General features: G+C 44.7%; 1 protein-coding gene across 2 annotated transcripts in view; it reads left to right on the top strand.

The window, feature by feature from the left end:
• The window catches only part of ITIH5 (inter-alpha-trypsin inhibitor heavy chain 5), a 194,077-nt gene that overhangs the window by 139,161 nt on the left and 27,165 nt on the right, over window positions 1–27,751 (top strand). Inside the window, exon 15 of one of the 2 annotated variants that reach the window (XM_054258417.2) lies at window positions 642–3,446. The exons of the other annotated variant lie outside the window; for it this stretch is intronic. The gene's annotated coding sequence lies outside the window, so the exon portion shown is untranslated. Of the gene's footprint in view, window positions 1–641; window positions 3,447–27,751 lie in introns of those variants that run through there. 2 annotated transcript variants of the gene reach the window in all.

Here is a 27,751-nt window from a genome sequence, read left to right on the forward strand (position 1 = left end):
CACCTTTCTGTTCATCTCAAGGAGTAGATGGCAGTGGAAGTGACGATGCTGCCTGGCTCTTGAGGCAGGCCATGGACAGCTGCTGTCCTCTGTCTCTCAGGACACTCATCACTGGAATGCAGCCGCCATGTTGTGAGGAAGCTCGGGACACGTGGTGAGGCCATGGGTAGCTGCCGGCAGACAAGCCTAGCTCAGGTCCTCGCCAAAAGTCAGTGTGAATCGCCGGGCATGTGAATGAATGAGCTTCAGATGATTTTAGCCCCCTGCGTTTGAATGTCCCAGCTGACAGTGAGCAGAGAGAGACAAGATTTCCCTGCCAAGCCCTGCCTGGATTGCAGATTCAAGTGAAATAAATGTTTTTGTTGTTCTTTGTCTCTACATCTGGGGATAGTTTGTTACACAGTACTTGATAAATGGAACAGATTCCATATCAACCTCTTACTTCGTTCTGCTAAAACTCCAGCAGGAAATCCGAGTATCTGAAATTCAGCCACGTTAAAGTAACACTGGTTGAATCCATATTCCCTTTTCGTTTCAATGATGCTGATAAACTTGTTTTTTCCGGTTCAGTTTTCTACTTAGGCGGCTTTAGGAGAATGCTTTACTTCTCTTTATCTAAACTTTTCTTCTTGGTCCTGTAGCTCAGTGACGAGCGGTGGCTTAGGGCTCTGCCTGCGTCCCTGCTGCAGCCTCTCCAGGAAGCCAGTTTCTAACACTTTGGAGACAGAGACACCTAGCTTCGTTGAAAAGCAAGCAAAAACGTCCTTCCAGCTGTGGGTCTCTGTGACATTCCACGTTCTGACGTGCTGATGCCTGACCACTTGCAAGCATTCGTTATCCCTTGTCATTTAAGTCAGATGGGCATACAACGGCAGCAAGGTCAAATGTCAGCATGGTGTTGGCAAGTGTCGTGGAGCCATCCCTGATGGATAACGTCTGTGTGGGCAGCTGGAAATTAACTTATACTCAGTCCTGACCTAAAATAACAGGAGGTGCTAGAATCCCCTTTCCACCCGGGGCTTCCCTGCATGGAACTCAGTCCTGGGCCTGCTGGGTCTCCCGTTGCCCACCCCCTAGAGCTCTGTAATGCTGTTTGACCCTCTTGATTTAACAACTACAGAAAAGAGGCAACAAACTCCAAAGGAATGTTAAAGGAAGCTCGAATTAATACTTTTCAGATGGAGCTACAAGTAGGAAACAGGGTGGCACCACGGTTAAGGACTTAGAAGTGAGAGCCCCAGGTGGCCCTGAGCCCTGGTGCCTTAGCCCTGGCCAAATTATGTAGCCTGGGAGAGCCTGGCTTCCTTCATCTTTAAGCCGGGGATAAGACCACCCCTTTGGATTGCTGTGAAGCTTGAATGAGAAAATACCACGTGAAAACACCAGGCCTGGCTACCAGTGGATGTGAGTGGCTGTTGCATTGAACTAGAGAGGAGTCACTAGGATTCTTCAGGTCTTTTGTGACTTTCTAGAAGCCCACTTTAGTATCCAATAAAACCAGTGTGACACAGGGTTAGTAAATATCAGTGTATTTCAGGGATGCAGTCACAGTCTAGCTGAGCCCCAACCAGATGATAGAGTCGGAAGCACTCTCTGAAAGATCTCGTCGGTAATTGTGATGGAAGTGCTCCCTCCATAGGGATAACATTCAAAACAGACTCATCTTTCTGTCTTAGTGCAAAGTTTATCACAAAGAAAAGCAAACAAAACTCCTTTCAAGCCCTGGAAAATTGCAATAGAGTGAACTCTTTGGTCCTCTACCTTAGGACCGTGGCTCTCGTTGTTTGGTGGCATCTGGTACATCACGGAACACACAGATCCATCTCCCTGCTCCAGACCTACTGAATCTGATTTCCCAGGCGGCCACAGTTTCTACAGTTCCAGAGGCGATTCACGCCATAGGCTATGAACTAACCACTGTGCCAGGATCGCCAAGGAATTTGATTGAGGTATTGTTTCCTAACAAGATTTGCGATCGTTCTCCAAGGGAAAGGCCAGGCTTTGAGGGATGGGCATTGCTTCCAGGGACGGAAGATCCTTAAGCAAATGGGCCTATAGTCAAGAGTTCGTGATCCTCCTGTCCCATCTCACCTGTTAGAGTATCAGTGATTCGTTCATTTCTTCATTCATTTGTTCTTGTGTGCATTCAACAAGTGCTTGAGTGACTACTCCATTTCTCCAAGCAAGAAAGAATTCTGTTAGCAAATGGCATTCGAATTGGATCTCCACCATTAGTTCTCCTGGGTCTCCAGTCTGCAGACCCAGCCTGAGGATTTCAGACGTGTCAAACCTCCATCACTGTGCGAGACACTGCCTTGTAATAAATCTCTCTCTCTACACACACACACACACACACACACACACACATGTGCATTCTATTCTATTTCTCTGGAGAACTGGAATACAAGGCACCTAATACCTAATTCAAGTCACCTAAAATGGAATTCACATTCCACCATCAGAAGCAATTGCCAGGGACTCGAATTCTGAAATGACCTGTGGAGGGGAGGTAGGATGAAGGGTGCACCCAGCAGAAACAGTCACATGCAGGGTGGCCGGCAGGCAGGCGGCTCTCCGCTTCTTGGTGGCCCGTTTCTGCTGTGTGGCTTTGGGAGGCAGCCTAGAGTGTCTTCAATTTCTTCAGTCCCCGCAGTGATGCTGGGAGTCATTGAAGCGCCGGTAATCAATCCTCTAGCCAGGGCAGGCTCTGCTCTCTGCAAGTGAACCCTGACCAGATGGCACACTGGTCATTGCGGCTCCCGAAGCTCCTATTGTTCCCTGAACACAGGAGCCGCGGCAATCCAACAAAGAACCTTTATGGAGGCCCACACTGTGCGAAATTAAGTGGAAGCTCTTAGCGCACAGAAACTGCACACCAGCAAATCCTTCTATGACACGGAGGCTGAGTCCCCAGGCTGGATTTCCTGGGTCGCTTCCCATCCTCTCCACACTGCTAAATAAAGAATCATCCCCACATGCCACCATCTAGGAGGCTAATCTCACTCCTGACAGTACGGTGGCATCCCACAGTGGCACCCAGGACAGACATCATCAGGGATCTGGGCAAAGGATAAGGGGAAGAGGAGCTGTCCCTCAGACACAAGTGGGCTTTGCCCATCATGAAGGACTCATAAGCCTCTCTCCGTGGTGGGAAACATGGCCTCTCTTTCTCTGGCTTCATCTCCTCCAAAGCTTGATAAATTCAAGGCTTCAGAGTGACTGTAGTCAACAATGACTTAATTTTACATTTAAAAATAACTAAAATGGTATAACTGGATTATTTGTAACAAAATGGGTACATGCTTGGGGGGGCAGATACCCCATTCTCCATGATGTGATTATTACACGTTGCATGCCTGGATCGAAACATCTCGTGTACCCCATAAATATATACAGCTACTATGTACTCACAAAACCAAAATAAAAAATTACAAAATTAAAAAAAATTTTAATAAGAAATACTGACATGAGGCGAGAGTGCAGTGGCCTGATCTCCACTCAGTGCAACCTCTGCCTCCCGAGTTCAAGTGATTCTCCTGCCTCAGCCTCCCAAGTAACTGGGACTACAGGCGCATGCCACCACGCTCAGCTAATTTTTTTTATCTTTAGTAGAGATGGGGTTTCACCATGTTGGCCAGAATGGTCTCAATCTCCTGACCTCAGGTCATCCATCTGCCTCAGCCTCCCAGAGTGCTGGGATTACAGGCATGAGCCGCTGCGCCTGGCCTACCCTTTCACTCACTCTGCTGTTTTCATAGCTTCTTAACACAGAAAGATAAGGAACAGAACCCATATTATTTACTTGTGTGCCACTGGAAGTGAGTTCCTTCCTGGGGCTATTGGTCTATTCTGTAAACAGTGTTATGAAGACCAACCGGGTATTCTAGAACCCTAGGATTGGTGCTGTCCCCTCAGGAAGGACGAGGATCCCACCACACGGGGCACTTCGCTTAGGTGTCGAGGCAGGAATGTCCTTCTGCTCTTACTCACTTACCACAAATCCCCGGGTGCTAAGACCTCCAGCAAGGCATCCGTCCACGTGTTCCCTGCACTGCAGTTGGGGGGAACTTTTTTTTAGAGCAATATAGTTTATTATACTTTAAGTTCTGGGGTGCATGTGCAGAAGGTGCAGGTTTGTTACCTAGCTATACATGTGCCGTGGTTGCTGCATCCATCACCCCGTCATCTACATTAGGTATTTCTCCTGATGCTATCTATCTCTCCCCACCTAGCCTTCCACCCCTGTGACAGGCCCAGGTATGTCATGTTCCCCGCCCTGTGTCCATGTGTTCTCATTGTTCAACACCCACTTATGAGTGAGAACATGCAGTATTTGGTTTTCTGTTCTTGTGTCAGTTTGCTGATAATGATGGTTTCCAGCTTCATCCATGTCCCTGCAAGACCTAACACCATAAAAACCCTGGAAGAAAACCTGGGCAAAACCATTCAGCACATAGGCCTGGGCAAGGACTTCATGACTAAAACACCAAAAGCAATGGCAACAAAAGCCAAAACAGACAAATGGGATCTAATTAAACTCCAGAGCTTCTGCACAACAAAAATTATTATTAGAGTGAACCAGCAACCAACAGAATGGGAAAAAATTTTTGCAATCTACCCATCTGACACAGGGATCTTTTCTAAATCCGGGTCTCAGCACGTCTCTGCTCCTTCCGGAATCATTCCCTCAAGGCCTGCCGCGGCTTCATTTCTGCCCCCTTTCTTTTCTAATCTTGCCCCAAAGCATGCCTCTCCTCTTCCTTCTTATCCTCTTTGCTCCCATCCACATCTGGTTCTCAGTGGGGGTGGGAGGCTTCTCTCCCCTCTGTGCAGACTCGGCCCTTCCTCCACCCCCAGATCCCAGGCTTCTCATCACCCCTGCCCTTCCCACTCCCCCAGGACCCGCAGCGCCTGCTCTCCCTCACAGCACTTTCATGGGTGTCACTCTGCGTTTGGGTTCCTTCAATAATGCCTTTCTCTCCTGCTGAAGTACAAACTCCAGGAGCAGGAACCACATCTGGTTCTGTTCCTTGTTTTGGCCCTAGAATTGTGTAGCACTGTGCCTGGCCCAGAGTGGATACTAAGACTTGTTGAATGAGTGAATGAATGAATGAATATTTAAAAAGGGAAGAATGCTGAGAAATCCAGTAAGCTTAGAAATAAACAGAAAAGGACGGAGCCTAGCCTACGACAGGGTAGGAGAATCAGGTGTCTATATTTCTCACAAAGCCAAAAGCAGACGGCAGAAACTAATTAATTTCTATGTGCCCCACACCCAGCACAGTATCTGGCATGTAGCAGTGGGTACCCATCTATATTTGTCAAATCAAATGCAATTGTGCCAGCTGGTCTCATTTCTGATAACTGCCCTCTCTCCAGTAGCTTTAGAAGAAACTGACGAATTCATTTTTACAGATCAAAGGCAAAAGGCAATGCAGCATATCCAGTGAAAATGAAGGGAGCTGGTTCCCAAATACATCTTCATTTAATATTAGGGACTATTAGTCAAATAAAGATTGAAGAAAAACAATCTTATCACCATGACATCAGGTTGTCCTGCTTAAAAATTTCCATGGTGGCAAAGGCTGGAATATCAATTACGGATTCATTCAGCACTGCTAATTGCTACCTAGAGCCCATTTTCAGCTGTTTAGCAATAAATGAAAGCTAAGTATATTATACATATTTATCTATATGGAAAATTCCATTAATTTTATTTACAAGGGCGATGGCGTGTTTCAGAGATGGAGTCTGCATGCTGGCCTGACAGAGCCGACAGCAAGATGTTAGAGAAATCTATAGAAAGACCTCGTACTGCTTGTTCTGGGGTTTCATAGAGCCTTAGAAATAGGTTTCTTTCGATGCCAGAATTTTACATCTCTAGTCTACACTGTACTATTCTGTATCGTCCAACTGCAAATGGATTTGATTCTAGGTCTTACACATGTGCGGGCATTTAGAGATAAGAAAGATAAGCCTGGTTCAGTGGCTCACGCCTGTCATCCCAACACTTTGGGAGGCTGAAGCAGAGGATTGCTTGAGGTCAGGAGTTCGAGACCAGCCTGGGAACATAGTGAGACCTCATCTGTATAAAAAAATTAAAGATTAGCCAGGCATGGTGGCATGTGCCTGTGGTCTTAGCTACTCAGGAACTTGGCTCCTCAGCTACTGAGGCAGGAGGATGGCTGGAGCCCAGGACGTGGGGGTTGCAGTGAGCCGTGATGGTGCCACTGCAGTCCAGCCTGGGTGACAGAGTGAGACCCTCCCTGTCTCAAAAAAAAAATGGTAAAATATATATTATGGTTACCTATGTCAGGGTCCCCAGTTTCTGGGGCCTGTTAGGAGCCGGGCTGCACAGCAGGGGTGAGCGCCTGGGAAGCCAGCAGCTGATTACACCTGAGCTCCCTCCTGTTAGATCCGCGATGGTGCTGGATTCTCATAGGAGCGCCAGTCCCATTGTGAAGGATCTAAGTGGTGTGCTGCTTGTGAGAATCTAGTGCCTGATTATTTGAGGGGGAGCTGTTTCATATGGAAATCATCCCCCCAACCTTCTACCCACCTCCCCTTCACTCTCCTCCCCCTCCCCCGTGGAAAATTTGTCTTCCACAAAACTGGTCCCTGGTGCCAAAAAGGTTGGGGCCGCTGACCTATGTGTTATGATTTTCGTCTGCCGCGGTGACTTCCGTGGAGAGATTAAATTGCAATATTTATATTTTAATTGTTTTCACGGTAACTTTGATCATAGGTAGTGCCATTTTATTTCCACAAGATGAGGAAATTAAGATGGAGAGAATTTAAGAGTGTCTTCAGACAAAGCAGAACAGTGGATAAACCAGAAATCTGGACACTTATACACCTAAACCAATTTTTAAAAATAAGCCGAAGTTAAGGAAAACGAATTAAGTGTTTCTGAAATAGTTTTACACTTTTTGTACAAATTAGGTTTATCTCATCTGACTTTCATGTGTGGTGGATAACAGGAAGAAGAACAATTTGTTTTGTGATAAGGCTGTTTTACAAACCAAGAAGAATTACACTGTGTGTCATATTGGAATATTCAGGAGTAAAAATCAGCATGAGTACAAGTTATCATTGGTCAAAACGTCAAGAAACTGGTAAAGTCTTTCTATCTTCTTCCACTTCACATGTTGACTGGAAGTGCTAAAATCTAACCAGATTCTCCAAGGACGTTGTCTCTTTCTTTGGTTCCTTAAGACGTTAGGCTGGAAGAGAAGGAAAAAAAATATTCAGAATCCCAGAGCAACGCTTTCAGATCTATTGAGGAGGGAAAAGTCACGGATGAGGATGCAAAAAAGAAAGCTCCAAACCTAGACCCTGAGCTTTTGCAGAATCTTTTTCTTCCTGTTATTAATCGCAAGAGCAAAACCTTTGAAGCGAGCTCCGTTTTCTGCCCCGGGGGCACTTCCAGAGCCTCCCTGGTTACTGAGATTCTCCTGGAGGCCTGATCGGTTTCAGTAACAGTATCTGAAGCGTGTGGCATGGAATCAAGTGAGCCCCGTGTCTCTAAACCAGTTCACGACACAGCAAATCTGTTGTTTGGAGGGTCCTTTTCAGAAAGCAGAAGGGCTGAGTGGACCCAGTCTTAATTAATCGGTATTATTTTTAAAGTAATAATAGGCTTATTCAGGGCAAGTCTGCAGACCTTCAGGATGCATTCATCACTGGATGGGTCTAAGACTGCTAGAAACACTTAGCCCCTTTTCTGACGTGACCACACGGTGAGTATTTTAGTTTCTGAACAATAGAGCCTTCCCATCCAAGTAGCTTGCATTCCTCCACAGCCCATTGCCAGGCAGAGCACTCTTGGGGATACTCAACTTGCCCCTCGAGGGGTCCCTGGAAATGGGGACACACACAGCATCCTCAGGAGGTGTGTAAAGACAGATTCTGCCACTCACAGGCAGCATAAATGCCACCTTCATGTTCTGTCTCTAAATTCCTTATTCCCTGCCTTGTTGCCACAGTTTAGGGAGAAAAGTCACTGTTCCCACAGTGGCCTCCATCTTTCCCAGACCCAGCATGTCCACATTCCCGCAGCAGCAGGCTGAGCTATCTCAGACCAGAGGAGGAAGAAATAAGCTCATTTTGCCAAAAATAGGCAAATTGCTTGCCCAGGTAAACTAATGAATTTCTGTACGAGGTAAACTAATGAATCATGCTTGCCTTTCTTTGGATTACCTTTATGAAAAATAAACTGGAATATAAAGTCTAGCTATTCGTCTATTTGTCTATGTATCTCTCTCTCTCTCATCTATTATCTATCTATCTATCTCTGTTATCTATCCCTATCTGTTAGCTATCTATCATCTATCATCTGTCTACGTATCTCTAGCTATCAATACCTACCTATCATCTTCTATAGATACACACCCAGGACACTGTGTGTCCCCATTTCCAGGAACCCCTTGAGGACGAGTTGAATATCCCCAAGAATGCTCTGCCCGGAAATGGGTTGTCAGGGAGTGTAGGCTACTCTGACGGGGAAGCTCTTTTGTTCGGAAATTAAAGTACTCAACATGAGGTTGCATTAGAAAATTCTCTCAGTTAATTTTCCTTCCTATCATCTGCCTATCAATCATCTGTCTATGTATCTATCTTCTATCCTCTGTCACTCATCTATCTTTTATCATGTGTTAGCTACCTATCAATCATCTATCAGTCATCTATGTATCTTCTATCATCTATCAATGATCTATCTTTTATTGTCAGCTACTTATCAATCATCTATCATTTGTCTTCTGTTTTCCTCTATCTATCTATCTACATCTATCTATCCCATCTATTCTCATCTGTCTTGCTGCCATCTGTTTTGTTAAATAAAAGAACACACTCAATTTCTCTTCCAGTGCTTTCACTTAGACTAGAAAACCCCAGCCCATATCTCTCTCAGAGGCCACACAGCCCTTCCTACCTTCCCACACCCCTCTCTCCTCTTCAACTTAAAAAATAAAGCCTGTTCTGGAAGCAACCTGAATGAGCACTCTTAGAAAATGTGGGCCATGTCTGCCAGTGAATGTAATGAGTATTGTAAAGGCCCCTAAATAGCAGAAAGTGGGGGCACTGTGGAGAGGGTTTCTGGAGGCCACCCAGGAAGGGGCGGGGTGTGCTTGCTGGACTTTTGATCCTCAGAGCCTCGGCGTTCCCATTCCAGGAGCCAAGTGCCACCACCATTGTAACATTGATTTTAATGGAAGTGGACATGCATCAGGGTGGGCTGGGGAAAGCTGTCACCTGCATCTCATCAGCCTGGTGACAGCACAAGGGAGCACCCTTCCTCAGCCTTGGTGACCTCCTCTGACCCTCACTTCCAGGGTCAGAGGCAATCACAGGCACAGAGGGCTCTGGCAAGTCACAGCCACCAGGGAACAGGCTCCGTTCTCTGTGAATCTGAGGAAACTCTTCCTTATATACCCCCATAACAGACACAACCCACACAATATATACATCCCCCACACACAATATAACACCCCCCCACAATATATATACCCCACACACAATATAACACCCCCCCACAATATAAACACCCCCCACAATATATACACCCCACACACAATATAACACCTCACAGGCAATATTATACCCTCACACAATGTATATATCCCACACACAACATATACATCCCACACACAATATATACATCCCCCCACACAATATATACATCCCACACACACAATATATATCCCACACACAATATATACACCCCACACACAATATATACATCCCCCACACACAATATATACATCCCCCACACACAATATATACATCCCACACACAACATATACATCCCACACACACAATATATACATCACACACACAATATATACATCCCACACACAATATATACATCCCCCACACACAATATATACATCCCACACACAATATATACATCCCACACACACAGTATATACATCCCACACACAACATATACATCCCACACACAGTATATACATCCCACACACAACATATATATCCCACACACAATATAACACCTCACAGGCAATATTATACCCTCACACAATGTATATATCCCACACATAACATATACACTCTCTCACAATATATACATCCCACACACACAATATATACATCCCACACACAATATATACATCCCACACACACAATATATACATCCCACACACAATATATACATCCCACACACAATATATACATCCCCCCACACAATATATACATCCCACACACACAATATATACATCCCACACACAATATATACATCCCACACACACAATATATACATCCCACACACAATATATACATCCCACACACAATATATACATCCCCACACACAACATATACATCCCACACACACAATATATACATTCCACACACAATATAACAGCTCACACGCAATATTATACCCTCACACAATGTATATATCCCACACACAACATATACATCCCACACACACAGTATATACATCCCACACACAACATATATATCCCACACACAATATAACACCTCACAGGCAATATTATACCCTCACACAATGTATATATCCCACACACAACGTATACACTCCCTCACAATATATACATCCCCCACACAATATATACATCCCCCACACACAATATATACATCCCACACACAATATATACATCCCACACACAACATATACATCCCACACACACAGTATATACATCCCACACACACAGTATATACATCCCCCACACAATATATACATCCCCCACACACAATATATACATCTCACACACAATATATACATCCCACACACACAATATATACATCCCACACACAACATATACATCCCACACACACAATATATACATCCCCCACACACAGTATATACATCCCACACACAACATATATATCCCACACACAATATAACACCTCACAGGCAATATTATACCCTCACACAATGTATATATCCCACACATAACATATACACTCCCTCACAATATATACATCCCACACACACAATATATACATCCCACACACAATATATACATCCCACACACAGTATATACATCCCCCACACACAATATATACATTCCACACACAATATAACAGCTCACATGCAATATTATACCCTCACACAATGTATATATCCCACACACAACATATACATCCCACACACACAGTATATACATCCCACACACAACATATACACCCCACACACAATATAACACCTCACAGGCAATATTATACCCTCACACAATGTATATATCCCACACACAACATATACACTCCCACACACAACATATACAGTCCCCCACAATATATACATCCCACACACAATATATACATCCCACACACAACATATACACCCCACACACAATATAACACCTCACAGGCAATATTATACCCTCACACAATGTATATATCCCACACACAACATATACACTCCCTCACAATATATACAGTCCCCCACAATATATGCACCCTCCACACAATATAAACACCCCCCCACAATATATACACCCCACACACAACACCCCCCCACAATATAAACACCCCCCACACAATATATACATCCCACACACAATATAACACCTTCCACAATATATACACCCCACACACAATATAACACCCCCCCACAATATAAACACCCCCCACAATATATACACCCCACACACAATATAACACCTCACAGGCAATATTATACCCTCACACAATGTATATATCCCACACACAACATATACACTCCCTCACGATATATACATCCCACACAATATATACACCCCCCCCACAACATAAACACCCCACACACAATATAAACACCCCCCACAATATATACACTCCACACAGGAATCCTTTGTTTCAATTTTAGAGGAAAATGTGAAAGGCACAAAAGGAAAACTCTACAGAAATGAAGTGATGGCCCATTCTGGCGCAAGTCACAGAGTAGGTAAGAGCAGGAGGGAAAGGGGGACACAGGGACCAGGCAGCTGGGAGGAAAGGCCTGGCAGGGCCCAGCAGCGGGGCTGAGGGTGGCGGGACACCTCCATGTGCCCATCACCATTCCCTGGGCCCACTCTCGCCCTCCGACTTCAAACCCGAGGAAGGGCCTCGAAACATGACGACCGTTCCCCAAAAGTGACATCGGTGTTTCCGAAAGTGGCTTTTATGACTTCCAGATGACAGACGGGATCTTCCCAGACTCTCAGGAGCAGTGTCTCTTCTGTGCCTCCACCCGAAATGCCCCACAACCGGAATCCTCATGTCATGGAGAGTGATGGAGCTCAAACAAAGGCCGCAGATCTGAGCCGTGTTTTCCAGGACGAGGAGTGCAGAGAGGTCTGCACGAGGCAGCCTTCCCTGGGCTCCTCGGGCCCACCTGCACCTTTTCCTTCGCCCTCGCACTGAGGGGACTGTGTGTACCCACGTTTGGTGGCGAAGCCCCCTCTCAGCTCTTGCTTCCTTGCTGCAAGCTGACACTTGCAACTTGAAGTCTGGGACCTTCGTAGACATATTCTCCTCAGACGGATTTTTAAAAGCGTCTTTCTCTCCCCGTTCTTAAGTCGATGTCATTTCTAAGGAAATCTTGCCCTCTAGCTTCCAAACCTTACACTTGCGCTCAACCTGGTGACAGTCGTACGGTGGCAGATAAACGGACACCGCGCGCCATCTAGTGGGTCATTGTCATAGGCCCCTCAATACAAGGAAACAGAAAACGCGAGCAGAAAGGGCTGATGGAATTCTCCTGTGCGGAGATAACGCTGATACATGGCTATTCCCACCGTCAGTAGGTTTCCCATTTCGCCTATTTCTAGTAGAGCTACTTTCTTTCTTTGTCATCTGTAGTTCCCTCCCCTCTCCATAAAAGACACTTGTCACTCGTGAAGGTCACACGAGATCTCCAACAGATGTTTAAACTTCATTCATTTGTCAGAAAATTGCAAAGCAGCCACTCCCCATCTTCTCAGCAACTCCCGCTGGGAAGAAGGGAGAAGGGAGATTGCAGAAAGGTGTGCCTACTTAAGACACAGCCCAAATCAGTGACTCCATCTGATCAGCTCCTGGACCAGCAGGAACGCAGGTGGGCTCGGGATCAGCGACCGGCAGGTTGTATTGAAGGTGCTGCGAAGGCGAGCAGGTCAGCCTCGGGCGGACACCCGCTTGCCCACTGCGAATTCAGGTGACTTGACTCCGCCACGCAGAAAATGCGTGAATTATGACATGTGAGTAAAGGTAGAGACCACATTCCTTCCTAGTCATGAAAATCCGTTGTGGGAGTTGGGAAAATTGCAACGATTTTGTAACCTGGTTGGGGATAGACAATCAGGGTGAGTTGAACCTGCTGTTTTGTTCAAAATCTAATAACTACGGCTGCCAGTGTGGGGCAGCGGGGGCGGGGGGCATTTCATTCCATACCTTCTTATCTAATTTTGGAAGTTGGGTCATGTAAATGTATTATTATTATTATTATTATCATTATTTTGAGGCACAGTCACCCTCTGTCACCCAGGCTGGAGTGCAGTAGTGTAATCTCGGCTCACTGCAACCTCTACCTCCTGGGTTCAAGAGAGTCCTATGCCTCAGCCTCCCGAGTAGCTGAGACTATAGGTGTGCACCACTGCACATGGCTAATTTTTACATTTTTAGTAGAAACGGAGTTTTGCTGTGTTGGTCAGACTCGTCTTGAATTCCTGGCCTCAGCCTCCCAAAGTGCTGGGATTACAGGCATGAGCCACTACGCCCAACTGTATTATGTATTTTTTAAAGAAGGATACTGCTGACACATGGCATGTGTTTGGTTAATTCTGTGGAAAGAATGGATTTGTGAATGAACATAAGAATTTTTGTTGTTGTTGTTGTTGTTTTGAGACAGAGTCTGTTGCCCAGGCTGGAGTGCAGTGGCACGATCTCAGCTCACTGCAACCTCCGCCTCCTGGGTTCAAGCAATTGTCTTGCCTAAGCCTTCCAAGTAGCTGGGATTACAGGTGGGTGCCACCACGCCAGGATAATTCTTTTAGTTTTTGTAGAGAGGGGGTTTCGTCCTTGAATGTAATATTTTAATAGTGACAAATGATAGACATGTTGAGGCTGCTGGGGTGGCTCTGGAGGAAGAATAGACACCTCATTCAGCCTGAGGACTGAGGGTCCCTCATGAGCCAGCCTTCTAAAGAGCGTTCTGATTGGAGTTTCCCCAGCTCTGGATGGGAGGGTCTTCAGGTGAGGGGCCGCTAGCCATTCATTCATACATCCCATAAATACTTTCTAGGTGTTGCTCTGTGCAAGGTGCTGCACTCAGTACCACGGATATAAAAGAAAACAAGGCAGATGCGGTCCCTGCCCTCAGGGAGCTTACTGTCTTAGGCAGACTGAATTCCTGGGTGTCTCGTGGGGAGGCTCCCCTAAGTTTTTCTTCTCACCCAGTTCTCTTTTGGGACTGTCCTGGGGACAAGGGCGTGCTAATCAGGAAATCACACACAAGTCATAGCTCTACAGTGTCCAATGTGAAGTTGTGAACATGGGGTCCAGCAGGACCCACAGCTCATCTCATGCGGCTGGATTCTCTCACCTCTTACTTTTTTCACTTATGGGAAAAAGCAACTTCCAGGTCATAGAGAATAGATAAGAAGCACCCCGGTGACAACGTTTGGGTCCTCTAAGTGGCAGTAAAACAGATGTGGTTTTTTTGGAGTCAAACGGGTAGCAACGTGGAGATCACCTATTGTTTTTTACATTTTGCAAAGCACCCCGTCCCATCCATATCCCTCTCCCCATGGGTGTCTGCTTTGGGCTCTGGAGGGGAGTTTGACAGTGACAGACAGTCCAGTGGCCTTCCCAGCTTGTGAGGCACGAAATACAGTTTGTTACTGTTTCTTGTAAACTAATTGAACTCATGAGATGATAACCTAGAAAACGTGGCAACTCACTCAACCGGTATCTTCCAAAAATAAAAAAGATTTATGTGCTCAGATTAAAACTGACCTATTAAAGCCACGTGTCTGAGACTTATCCAAAAACCGTAGCAGTAGTCCTGATGTAATGGGAAGCTTCCGGGAGCCTCCGAAGCTCATTTATAGAAACAGACTAAACTACCAGCTCAGCCTCAAAGCAAGAATGTGGGTGGGAAAAGATGGGAGAGAGAGATGGTTCTACTCGTGAAACTGCAGCTCTGTTACTCATCCACACAGAGCAAATCCAATGTTAAAACACCCCTTTCTATCCTAAGTCATTCCAAAGCCCGAGAAGTGACCAAAACCAGCAGCACTATTTCCAACAATGATTACTAACTTACAGTTTAAAATGCTCAGATATTCCCTTTATGTTTGCATGAGCCCTGTGAGGAGACATCACCGCCCGTGTTAACAGGAGCCACAGCTCTGTGCCTTGGCTTGGGTGGCAGTGCTCACAGGTGAGGGAGTTAGAGCTCCCGCTAAACCTTTTGGCACCAAATCTGCACGCACGTCCCACCATGCACACGGGGGGATCTCAGAACAGCCCCCCGTTCGGGAACTCTCCTCCACCTCTCATCACACTCACTCATAATGAAGGCCACCACGTGTACGTATTCAGAACTTCGAACTTGCCCTGATACAGATGCGCCAGGCGGTGCCCTGGGCAGTGAGAATACAGACGTGAAAAGCAGTCCAAAGCAAACTGTTTTGGATAAAGAAACAGGTCCGGAGAGCAGGTCACCTCCCATGGTGTTGCCAGTGGCAAGCCACAGGCTGCACATCTGGCTGTTGATACAGTGACTGAGTGGTAAGACAAGTAAAGAGGCAGAAGCTGATGATGTGTTGCCTTGTTAAGCAGCGCTTGCCACGCCTCATTAGATGTAAAAGAGTTATCTGAGACAGGGTAATTATCAGAGACTGTAAAACTGTTGTATCAGAAGATAAAAAAAAGCCAGTATCAAAGAGAAATAATTAACTGCTTAATAGGGCAAGTGCGGAGCAGCTTCGTCCCTGGAATGAGACTCTGAGAGGCTGCAGGGGGCCTTTCAGCGGGGTGGGGTCTCCACAACCTGAGCCACTTGGGATCACACCTTCTAACTGGACTTTGAGTGTGGACTGTTAACAAGGAGGGAAGCCGCGTGAGAGAAAAATCAAGGTTATCCCACATAAACTATATTGATGGGAACTTCAATTTCTTTTTTCTTTCTTTCTTTCTTTCTTTCTTTTTTTTTTTTTTTTTTGAGAGAGAGTCCAAGCCTGTAATCCCAGCACTTCAGGAGGCCGAGGCGGGTGGATCACGAGGTCAAGAGGTCGAGACCATCCTGGTCAACATGGTGAAACCCCGTCTCTACTAAAAATACAAAAAAAATTAGCTGGGCATGGTGGCGCGTGCCTATAATCCCAGCTACTCAGGAGGCTGAGGCAGGAGAATTGCCTGAACCCAGGAGGCTGAGGTTGCGGTGAGCCAAGATCGCGACATTGCACTCCAGCCTGGGTAACAAGAGTGAAACTCCATCTCAAAAAAAAAAAGAGAGAGAGTCTTGCTCTGTCACCAGGCTGGAGTACGGTTGTGCGATCTTGGTTCACTGCAACCTCCTCTTCCTGGGTTCAAGTGATTCTCCTGCCTCAGCCTCCTGAGTAGCTGGGACTACAGGCACGTACCACCACACCCAGGTAATTTTTGTATTTTTAGTAGAGACGGGGTTTCACCATCTTGGCCAGGATGGTCTCAATCTCTTGACCTTGTGATCTGCCCACCTCGACCTCCCAAAGTGCCGGGAGTACGGGCTTGAGCCACCGAGCCCGGCCATACCGCAATTTCTTTTAATTCATGTATTTGTTGGTAATCTGAATGATTGGCGGTAAGCGAAGCTTTCGTCTATGTCTTGGAGCCCTTGGTCTCAGCAGGGGGCTGGTTAAGAGAATCAAAGGATCTCTGTGAGGCTGTACACTCAGATACTGCATAATGGTGTCTTAGTTAGTGATGGGCAGCATGTTCGATGGTGGTCCCATAGGATGATAACACGTGTTTGCACTGTACCTATTCTATGCTTAGCAACGCAAATGCTTACCGTAGTGTTACAGTGCCTACAGTATGCAGTGCGGCCACATGCCGTATAGATTTGTAGTCTGGGAGCAAGAGGCTGTGCTCTGTAGCCTCGGTGTGTAGGAGGCTGTACCACCTAGTTTTGTGCAAGTTCACTCCACAGTGTTCTTGGAGCAACAAAATCACCGGACAATGCATTTCTGAGAATGTTTCCCCGCCATGAAGTAACGTATGACTGTATTTATGACCTGGGAGGCTACCTACTGAATCATTTTTTATGAAAAGAAATGCCAGCCAGGCAAGGTGACCCATACCTGTAATCCCAGCACTTTGGGAGGCTGAGGCGGGTGGATCACTTGAGATCAGGAGTTCAAGACCAGCCTGGGAAACATCTCTACTAAAAATATAAAAATTAGCCAGGTATGGTGGTGCACACCTGTAATCTCAGCTACTCAGGAGGCTGAGGCATGAGAATCACATGAACCTGGGAGTCAGAAGTTGTAGTGAGCCAAGATTGCACCACTGCACTCCAGCCTGGGTGTCAGAGTGAGATTCTGTCTCAAAAAAAAGAAAGAAAGAAAGAAAAGAAAGAAAAAAGAAATGACAACAAGTTGGGTTGTTTCTGTGAAGCCCTTGTCACAAGTAAGTAGGTAAGCAAAGGAGGCTAGACACTCTCGTTTCACATAATTTTACGATTTAATTAAGTCTTGCTTTAGAGATGGGATGTTGCTCTGTTGCCCAGGCTGAAGTGCCGTAATGCAGTTATGGCTCACTGCAGCCTCAAACTCCCTGGGCTCAAGTGGTCCTCCCTCCTCAGGCTCCCACAGTGTTGGGAGCACAGGCATGAGCTACCACAGAGGCTACTGCTCACTTTCCCCCCACTTCCTCCCTTCCTCCCTCTTTCTCTTCTTTGTCTCTTTTATTGACTAATTTTGTAGCTAGTAGAAGAGGAAACTTCCTGGGATGGATTATAAATTGTGTTGCTCTGTATTTATCAGATTATTTCACTAGAAGTCTATATTTACACAATTTCTGTCAACGTTCTTCCCAGAGGCATTATTTCATACACTTAACCTCAGTAAAAATTCAAAACTGGTGAACAAGGCCAGGCACGGTGGCTCAGGCCTGTAATCTCAGCATTTTGGGAGGCCGAGGCGGGCGGATCACTTGAGGTCAGGAGTTCAAGACCAGCCTGGCCAACACGGTGAAACCCTGTCTCTACTAAAAATACAAAAATTAGCTGGGTGTGGTGGTGGGTGCCTGAAATCCCAGCTACTTGGGAGGCTGAAGTAGGAGAATTGCTTGCACCGGGGAGGCAGAGGTTGCAGTGAGCCGAGATTGCACCATGGCACTCCAGCCTGGGTGACAAGAGGGAAACCATCTCAAATAAAACGAAAGTGGTGAAAAGAAAGGGAGAGGGAGGGAGAAAAACAAGCGTTCAAATGCTGCACAACAGTGGCGTGATTGGTGGCTCAGTTGTACAGCAGAAAAGACGGTTATAGTATTTTTGTTTGTTTGCTTGGTAAAGAAAGAAGAAACACAGAACTATGTTTCCAAAAGACATTTAATCCAAAAAGGAGAGGTTCAAGGCCCCATGATATTTACAGTCTTGTATAACTTCATTTTACAAAGGGATTAAAAAAAAGACTAATAAATGTAGCATGTTAACATTTTACCAAATAGGTCACAAGAGATTCTTAGTACAAAAGCACAAAGGATTTCCTGAGTCTGGTAAAAGCTCCAATCAAAACTTTTACAAAGCTGTCATTTTGGAAATGTAGATGTTTTTGAAGCCTAGGTTTGTAGCAGTTCAAATGAAGACCTCAGTTTAGTTCAAGAAATTTAGCTAAGACAGAAGAAAGAAAGAAATCCTATATTCTCAACAAATCACGCCCCACAAATTAATACCTAGAACAGTGATAGTGATTTCTGTGCTTTTCAAGTCATGATCTCCTTGAAGAATAGGATTTCTTAAAATTATTTTTAAATTGAAATTTCGGCCAAGTGTGGAGGTTCACACCTATAATCTTTGGGAGGCCGACATGGGTGGATCACTTGAGGTCAATAGTTCGAGACTAGCCTGGCAAACACAGTGAAACCCCAAGTCAACTAAAAGTACAAAAGTTAGCTGGGCATGGTGGAGGACGCCTGTAATCCCAGCTGCTCAGGAGGCTGAGGCAGAGAAATGGCTTAAACCTGGTGGGGCAGAGGTTGCAGTGAGCTGAGATTTCGACACGGCACTCCAGCCTGGGAGACAGAGCAAGATCCCATCTCAAAACAAACAAAAAAAATAATAGAAATTTCTGTCAGGTTAAAAAAAAAATCACACATATAGACATATACATGAAGTCTTTTTAACTCTCTTCAAAGGATTCAAAAACTAAGTTATACAATTCAGAAAAAAATAATAAGCTCTCTAGGTAAAGTCCAGAAACCTCAGGTTAAGAAATGTTAGCCTAGAGGCCAGGTGTGGCGGCTCACACCTGTAATCTCAGCACTCTGGAAGGCCGAGGCGGGCAGATCACTTGAGGTCAGGAATTTGAGACCAGCTTGGCCAACATGGCGATGCCCCATCTTTATCAAACACACACACATACTCTCTCTCTCTCTCTCTCTCTCTCTCTCTCTCTCTCTCTCTCTCTCTCTCTCTAGCTGGGTGTGGTGGTGGCACGTGCTTGTAGTCCCAGCTACTTGCTTCTTGGGAGGCTGAAGCAGAATATATTTAACGCAGAAGGTGGAAGTTGCAGTGAGCCCAGGTCCAGTCATTGCACTCCAGCCTGGGTGACAGACTGAGACTCTGTCTCAAAAAAAAAGTTAACTTAGAAATATCCAAAAAGAAGGTAGCAAATAAATCCATATTTCATTCTATCATTTAAAATTCATCAAGAGTTGAGCACAAATAAGGAGAGAGAAGGTTTTATTTAAAGTAAAATTAATTTTATTCAGTTAATTTATTTTAGGACCTTGGTGCAGAATTTCCATCTCTGGTTGGATACAATAATTTGATTTTTGAAGCAGAACAAATGAGTAGAGTTTCCGTCTCATAACCATGGTAAAGAAAGCTGCTCCACATGTACTGCTTTCTGTTTAATGTTTTGGAAACAGCAGCCTGAAAGACTGGAAACCCTCGAGCTAAAAATGAGCTTTCAGAAAACAGTCCTCTTCCACCCTCATTTCACTTCTAGGGAGCAAGGAAGAGAGAGTGATATTTCCCAAATGGGAATGCTGTGGAAGGTGATGGGCTGCTGGCGAACGCTTTTGAGAGCTGGATTTTATTGGTGACTCCTACAGTTTCCTTATACATCTTCTCAGCCCTCATATTTTCCCATTACAAATTACAGCATTTTGGAAAAAGTATCTTATTCCCTTGAACATATCCATTGCCAATTGAAGGCTGGGTTTAAATTTATGCCATTTGTCCTGTGGGAAAGGAAACCAGAAATCAGAGAATGTTAACACCCCAAAGCCCAACCCACCGAATTCAACCTCTTCCTTTTTTTTTTTTTTTTGAGATGGAGTTTCGCTCGTTACCCAGGCTAGAGTGCAATGGCGCCATCTCGGCTCACTGCAACCTCCGCCTCCTGGGTTCAGGCAATTCTGCCTCAGCCTCCTGAGTAGCTGGGACTACAGGCACGCGCCACCATGCCCAGCTAATTTTTTGTATTTTTAGTAGAGACGAGGTTTCACCATGTTGACCAGGATGGTCTCGATCTCTTGACCTCGTCATCCACCCGCCTCTGGCCTCCTAAAGTGCTGGGATTACAGGCTTGAGAGGCAAGTGAGATGGAATGAATCCTCAAGGTTGTGCATTCACTTCATGTCAGGGCTGGGATTAATATCTAGGGTGGCCCCACTTTCTTTTTCTCCTTCCTCTCTTTCTCCCAAAGTGCTAGGATTACAGGTGTGAGCCACTGCGCCTGGCCAGGTGGCCCCACTTTCTATATTGTTTTCACAGAGATGCTGGATCCAGTCCGGGGCAGGGGCCAGCAGCAGTGAATGCTACAGGCTAAGTTCATCAGAAAGTAGATTTGCTCGTTCCTCAGTTTCCCCATATACAAAATGACAGCCCAGACAAGGACCGTGGTCACAGCATGAGGTTTATTCATGCAAAAGTACTGCTCATGCCTGCTGGAAAACACTTTGATTTGTAACTGGTGATGAGAGGTCACTTGATAAGCTTTCCTGGGGGCTGTTGTCGTGGTTAAGGTGAACGCAGTCCCACGTGGAGGTGTGGAGGCTGAAGAACCCACCCACACTGGCTCTCTGAAACTGATTAAGCCTGGAAGCCGGGAAGAAATAGGATAAGATGGCCACTGATTTACGTGGAATCTCATTTTCTCAATCACTGCCGGGCAGCTCCAAATTCTGCTTTGAGAGTCTTCACCCTTTGATATCAGCGTCATACAGACCAGGAGAGAGGAAAAGAAGGAAGGAGAGGATGATTTCAGAACGGGTGAAAGGAGACGTTTGTTGTCCCCACAATGCAGTAGACTTATAGCCAGAGAAAACCAGGGTGTGAGGAGAATTTCCTTTTTTTCTCCTGCTTGAGAATGCGCTGGAACTGTGGTGCCCGAGCTTTCAAATCCGTTCCTGAGCTATCAGCGAGGAGGAGCCGGAGGGCCTCAGTGGAGCCCTGTGGCCACTTTGCCCTCTACAAGATAGAACCCTATGTTACTCCTCCTCAAAGCCCAGCCCTGATCAGCCACACAGCCAGGAGGGCCGGATAGGAGGTGCGGTCCCCACAGCTCCCAGTCATTAAAGGACGTTAACAAGCTGGAAATGAGGCAGACCTATCATTTGTTTGAGAACCACTGAAAAAAATCCCCAGCACAGTCCATGTCCTTTGTCTTGGCTTTGTCTTGTCCTTTTAATTTAAGATTGTGGAGAAATGGATTTAGGGAAGAGATACCAGCTCCTCCTCCCTGGAGACACGGATATTGACTAACACCAAAAAAGCAAATAGTATCAGATAACCTACTAAAATAAAGCCAGGAAAGTCATTATACTTTCACTTCATTGATCCAGTTCCTGGCTACATGGGGGGAAAAAAACAACTTACATTGTTGAAGCTGGAAATCTCTAAGGCTACAACAACATGTTGTTAAAAAGTGGTGCGTTTATCTGCACACCAGTAACAAGACATTACACTGAGCAGGAGCTGTGCTAAATAGTCCAGGGATAGGCCTGACACTAAATACGCAGGGCTGGGCTAGGCGAGAAGGGAAAATAACCTGGTGAGGCTGGGACGCGTGCATTTTAAAAAACCGTCGGACAGGTTTTCTGAATAGATCAAAATACACTTCAGAGGCGTTCTTTTGATTTTGTATTAATGACCTCCAAATATATTTCTATGATAGCAACGTCTTTTAAGTAGGTCTTGAGAACAGGATCCATGCCAGCCTTGTTCAGTCTTGAACTAACTTCATTCAGTATTTGTGGGTAAATGTATGGTACCGATTAAGTTCACATACTTAACTTTGATAATTGGACTAATTTATAAATCACTACTAGGGAAAAGGAAAACATGAAAAGTTGCTGGTATTAACATTTTTCTAGTCTACACACATGCATACATATATACCTATATGTATACACATATCCAAACATGTATGCATACATGTGTATATATACACACTATATACCTATATGTGTATACATATACAAACACATACATGCGTATATATACACCACATATATACACGTGTATACATATATGAACACATGCATGAATACACGTGTATACACACTGCACTCATATATACCTATGTGTATACATATATGAACACATACATGCATATACATGTATATACACACACCACATATATTCCTGTATGTTTATACATATGCGAACACATACATGCATACATGTGTATATATACACTATAGATCTGTATGTGTATACATATACGAACACATACATGTGTATATATATATACACTACATACATATACCTGTAGTGTATACATATACAAACACATACATGCATACATGTGCATATATACACACTACATACATATACCTGTCTGTGTATACATATACAAACATACATGCATGCATGTGTATATATACACTACATACATATACCTGTCTGTGTACACATATACGAACCCACACATGCATACATGTGCATATATACACACTACATACATATACCTGTCTGTGTATACATATACAAACATACATGCATGCATGTGTATATATACACACTACATATATACCTGTCTGTGTACACATATATGAACACACACATGCATACATGTGTATATACACACGACATACATATATCTGTGTATACATATATGAACACATACATGCATACATGTGTATATATACACACTATACATATATACACCTATATGTGTATACACATATGAACACATACATGCATACATGTGTATATACACACTACATACATATACCTGTCTGTGTATACATATATGAACACATACATGCATACATGTGTATATACACACTACATATACCTGTCTGTGTATACATATAGGAACACATACATGCATACATGTGTATATATACACACTATACATATATACACCTATATGTGTATACACATATGAACACATACATGCATACATGTGTATATACACACTACATACATATACCTGTCTGTGTATACATATATGAACACATACATGCATACATGTGTATATACACACTACATATACCTGTCTGTGTATACATATAGGAACACATACATGCATACATGTGTATATATACACACTATACATATATACACCTATATGTGTATACACATATGAACACATACATGCATACATATGTACATATATGCACTACATATATACCTGCATGTGTATACACATATGAACACATACATGCATACATGTGTATATATACGCACTACATATATACCTGCATGTGTATACACATATGAACACATACATGCATACATATGTACATATATGCACTACATATATACCTGCATGTGTATACACATATGAACACATACATGCATACATGTGTATATACGCACTACATATATACCTGCATGTGTACACACATATGAACACATACATGCATACATATGTACATATACGCACTACATATATACCTGCATGTGTATACACATATGAACACATACATGCATACATGTGTATATATACGCACTACATATATATCTGCATGTGTACACACATGAACACATACATGCATACATGTGTATATATACACACTACACATATATTGCCACAAAGACATTTTTGTTTGACAACCTCCTAGTTGCACATTTGACATTTGCAAAGAAATACATTTGCCAGGAAAAATAATTTGGATTCAATTGCTTTCATAAAGTCACAGTGTCCTTTAAGATAGTGTTAGTACAAAGGTTTTCACAGGCCAGCAGCTTCTCACTCATTCTTTTTCACAAGAGCTTTCCCAATCAGCCAGTTAACTAACAAGCATGTATTAAGGCAGGGGTCCCCATCCCCTTGGCCATGAACCACTACCGGACTAGTGGCCTGTTGGGAAGCAGGCTGCACAGCAGGAGGTGAGTGGTGAGTGAGCTTCATCTGTATTTACAGTCACTCCCCATCACTCATGTTACCACCCAAGCTCCGTCTCCGGTCCCTGAGAACCCTCACTCGACTTCCTTCCATGGAATAACACACAGGCTTGCAGCTGTGTCCCTCCTATTTCTTTCTTCCTTTCTGTGGTAATGGGCAAGTGTCCTTTATCCCTCCAAGGAAACTGTCCACCTGCACCTCCTGCCTAATCAGCCAGAAGCATCAGATTCCCATAGGAGCTCAGACCCTATTTGTGAACTGCACATACGAGGGATCTAGGCTGCACGCTTCTTATGAGAATCTAATGCCTGATGATCAGTCACCGTCTCCCGTCACCCCCAGATGGGACCGTCTAGTTGCAGGAAAACAAGCTCAGGGCTCCCACTGATTCTACATTATGATAAGTTGTAGAATTATTTCATTATGTATTACAATGAAATGCATCTATTTCCAGCTCCTCTGCACCCCCAATTCATGGGTCTGTCCTGCAGACACAGGTAGCCCCTCACCCGGCCGCTCATTTCCCATCCGGAGGGGTTCTTCCTTTAAAGAGATGAGAGCGGGTGTCTGCCAATGTACAGACTAGCAGTTTCCACATTTCCTGAGGTGCAGGGCACAGTGCTGGCTGCTTTGGGGCATTAAAAACTTAAGAGATGACAGGAATCCTGCCATGAAAGAATTTACCATCTGGCGAGAGGCCTGCAAGCGGTGCCCTGCGATGGTGCAGGAGCTTGTTCTCGCTCATGCTGGAAGCTCCCTGCTGGGCGCTGCAAAGAGAAGGGTCCTGCCCTGGAGGAGGAATTTAGAACATCGTGAACCAAGGGGAGATTGTAAATGAGGTGAATGGGTAGATTCTCAGAGAAAATATGGATTCGAGCCAAGCAGAAGCTGAAATCTTGTCCCGACATTAGCAAAACTGAAATCGCACTTTGGAGATGCATTACTTTTTAAAAAGTATTTATTTATTCAATGCAGCCACTAAATTTATAATTTAAAACTAATTATAAATTTTATAATTATATTTTTATAATTTATGTTTATATTTTAAATGTTGTATTTCTTTTTTATATCTTTATAATTTTTTATTTAGAATTTTTTTATAATTTATTTTTTAATGTATTATAATTATGTAATTTCATTTTTATTGACAGGGTCTTGCTCTGTTGCCCAGGCTGGAGTATAGTGGCACAATCATAACTCGCTGCAGCTTCAAACTACTGGGCTCAAGTGATCCTTCCACCTCCGCCCCCTGAGTGGCTAGGATTACAGGTGCATGCCACCACATCTGGCTAATTTTTAAAATTTTTGTAGAGATAGGAGTCTCACTATGTTGCCCAGGCTGGTCTTGAACTCCTGTCCTCAAGCTCTCCTCCATCTTGGCTTCTCAAAGTGCTTGGGATTACAGAGGTGAGCCACTGTGCTGGCCAGCATGACTGTCTTAAATAAAGGGTTCTGAGTTACCAGAAGGGCTGCACAATGGCTGTGCATGTGAATGGCCGTGGTCCCAGGACAGGAGTCAACACGGAGTTTCTTTTTTTTTAATTATAGATTCAGGGGATGCGGGTGGGTCACATGGGTGTATTGTGTGTTGCTGGGGTCTGGGCTTTTAGTGAACCTATCACCCTAAGAGTGAACATAGTACCTGGTAGGTAATTTCTCCAGCCCTTGTCATCTCCCTCCCTCTCCCCTTTTGGAGGCCCCCCTCCTGCCCCCCAACTTCCCCACCCCCTGTGCCCCCATCCCCGGTGTCTATTGCTCCCATTTTTATGGTCATGTGTGTCTATTGTTTAGCTCCCATTTATAAATGAGAACATGTGGTATTTGATTTTCTTTGAGAGGAAATGTCTGTGGGGTTAGACCAACTCTGCTTCCACAGGCCTAGAGCCACCTGCCTTCTCCATTTTCTGTTTCCAGTCCGCTGAGAGTGGTGACCAGAGGAAACAGGCCTGGGAAATTCCAGGTGGGGCTTTGGTATTTTTCCGAATGAATAAAATGATTGCTTGCCATGAAAATGTATCACAAAAAGGAGAGAGTGCCTCAGCGAAGCTTTTTCTCCCCACTTTTCCACTTCCCTTTGCTGTCACAACTTTTTCAATGTATTTTCCAAGCATTTAATAGAGTCTTTTGAGAAACGAGCAGGTCAAAGACTTGAAGAAACATATGCCAATACCACTTAGCAAATTCCCTTCCAGACACCCACTTCCAACCCAGCCATCTGCTACTGTCAGCCCAAGTATTTATAGCCTGGTTCTTTGTCCCCATTACCAGGCCTTGCTGCCAGTGCAGTGATTCCAGCTTTGTCTCCCTCCTCTTTGGAAGAAAGAACAAGACAGAGATAACTTCTAATCGTCGTACCATTTTCTTCTGTTCCAGAGAGTATGACAAAGTTACTCTCTCTCAGGAAGATTTGTGTTACTTCTGACGAAGGATTTGCCGGCTTTTCTGCCTCCATGGAACCCAAATCACTTCTTGATGTCTCTTCTCATTCCAAGAGACCCTCTCAGATGGATTTGGTAATCAGAGTTAAGAACAGTGTCTGTGAAGCCACTGGCATGCAGTCCTATTTTTAAAAGGACAACTTGGGAAATAATATCATTGACCTAGAAAATCACAGGACTCAGAACAAGAGCTGCGGACACTTACGACAACAAAGGCAATCAGATCTATTCATCCTGGCCTAACTAGGAGGCTCTCATCTCTAAAAAGAGCTCATCCCCCTCCATTTAGGCCTGACCCGAGGGCCGCACGTCTGTGGTCCTTTGTAGAAACACTTCCTGGCAACAACAACATCACAGACCAGCTGCTGGATTCAAGACCCTTGGCAAGGAGTTGGCTTCCAGATCCAGGCCTCCCTCTGCTGGAATCCTGAAGAGGCCAGGTCCCGTCGTTCTCATGCCATCCATTCTTCCTCACTTGATCAAAGGGAAACTTGCCAAGTAGCACCCTCCCGCTTGCCCCACCGCTTACATGACTGCCACCCCTGCTGTTCCCCTAATCCTAAAACCAGTAGCACCTTAGGAACCAGTGGCACCTTAGGAACATGGAAACATACCTGCAAACATCCCATGTCTAGGTCAAACTCATATGACCTTGCGGACCAGTGTTCTAGTGTTTGGGGTTTTAAATGGACAGTTCTCCTCCCCTCCCTTCCACCAAGACAAGAAAGCAAACAGGAACTCTGTACTTATGCATCAAGATACTGTAAGGTCCCACAGCCGGGAGGGTTGGCAAGGTGGCTGCGGATTCTCAGGTGGGGACATAGA

Source organism: Callithrix jacchus, chromosome 7 (assembly GCF_049354715.1).
Source record: "Callithrix jacchus isolate 240 chromosome 7, calJac240_pri, whole genome shotgun sequence".
Taxonomy (NCBI): domain Eukaryota; kingdom Metazoa; phylum Chordata; class Mammalia; order Primates; family Cebidae; genus Callithrix; species Callithrix jacchus.